This window comes from Dipodomys ordii, unplaced genomic scaffold (genome assembly GCF_000151885.1).
Source record: "Dipodomys ordii isolate 6190 unplaced genomic scaffold, Dord_2.0 Scaffold191, whole genome shotgun sequence".
Lineage (NCBI taxonomy): Eukaryota > Metazoa > Chordata > Mammalia > Rodentia > Heteromyidae > Dipodomys > Dipodomys ordii.
In genome coordinates this window covers 613,136-614,899 of record NW_012267407.1, presented here as the reverse complement: position 1 = coordinate 614,899, position 1,764 = coordinate 613,136, and positions in this window count along the sequence as shown.

Genomic DNA, 1,764 nt, shown 5'->3' with positions numbered 1-1,764 from the left:
GGGGGGGGGGAGGGCGGTTAGTAAACAGCAACACGGGTGGTCCTGGGAGGAAACATCCCGCAGAGCTCCCAGCTTGGGAGGAGGAAGGGGAGTTTGTGGCAGCACTAAGGACAGGCTCCTCCGGTGGTGGCCTTAGGTCACTGCCTCTCCTGGACCATTCCCCTTTCTCCTGCAAAACTGTAGACTTGTCCCGAAAACCCAGTGAAACTTGGGAGACCTCTTCCTCGGACAAGTGGGGCAGGAGATCCCCTGTTAACAAGCATGGGAGCATAGAGGGTGACATTTCACTTTGTGGCCATTTGGCTTCCTTTGGGCCAGGACATGTGAGGGCCTGTGGAGTGTGAGCCCGGTCAGGCCTCTGTAGGAGTCCCCCACTCCCACCCTGCGCTCAGCCATTCTTGCTGATCTGTGGTAGGGGGTGATTGGTGGGTGGCATTCCTTTAGGAGGATCACACCCAACGTGAGCTGGTACAGGCCTGCACGAAGAGTGAACATTCACAAGAAGTGTATGCTGCATTAAGTGGCTCAGGTTTGAAATGATCCCTTAAGGAAACTCATCCTGGCCCAAGGTTTGCTGAATGTCAGTGGTACGCTGTACCACTGCTCTGCAATGCCCAGACCCAGATACACATATGTAACCTAGAATCTAGGCTCAGGCTCAAGCTGGGTCTCAAGTGGTAGAGTGACTGTCTGGCATGTACAAGGCTCCAAGTTCAAACTCCAGTATGGCCAGACCAAAGACAGGTTCATTGTGCTAGTACATTGAGCTTTTGTGCTTGTTACTGCAGCACAATCTATCATATCTCAACAGATACACAATATTACTTCTGTGTAATTGTAAATTTGTTTACATTTGATACTATTTTCACAATAAAAGTATGAATTAACTCAGGAACTTTAGTTTTCTAGGCACATGAGCAGTTCCCAACAGCCATTTTTGTCTTAGTCTTATTTTTCAAGGAAACCTTTCATTTTACCCAGTCTTGAATTGTAATTCCTCAAAATAGATTACAGGGTTTTTTGTTTTGTTTTGTTTTTGGTCAGTGGTGGGGCTTGAACTCAGGTCCTAGGCACCGTCCCTGAGCTCTTCAGCTCAAGTGTAGTGCTTACCACTTTGAGCCACAGTGCTGCTTCCAGTTTCCTGGGGGTTAGAGATAAGAGTGTCACAGACTTTTCTGCCGGGGCTGGCTTTGAACCACAAATCTCAGATCTCAGTTGCCTAAATAGCTAGGATTACAGGTATGAGCCACAGGTGCTTTTTATTAATCTATTATTTATTTATTTATTTTTGTCAGTCATGAGGCTTGAACTCTGGGCCTGAGTGCTGTCCCTCAGCTCTACAGCTCAAGGCTAGCACTCTACCACTTGAGCTACAGCACCACTTCCGGTTTTTTGGTGGTTTATTGGAGATAAGAATTTCATGGACTTTTCCTGCCTGGGCTGGCTTTGAACCATGATCCTCAGATCTCAGCCTTCTGAGTAGCTAGGATTACAGGCATGAGCCACCGGTGGCCGGCTTCCATGAAACTCTTATCTCCAATAAATCGCTAGAAAACCAGAAGTAGCACTGTGGCTCAAGTGGTAGAGCACTTGCCTTGAGCTGAAGACCGTAAGGACAGCGCCCAAGCCCAGAGTTCAAGCCTCATGACTGACCCAAAAAAAAAAGAGGGGCTGGGAAGGTGGCTCAGTGGTAGAGTGCTTGCCTTGCATGCATGAGGCCCTGGGTTCGACTCCTTAGCACCACATAAGCAAAAAAGAAAAAAG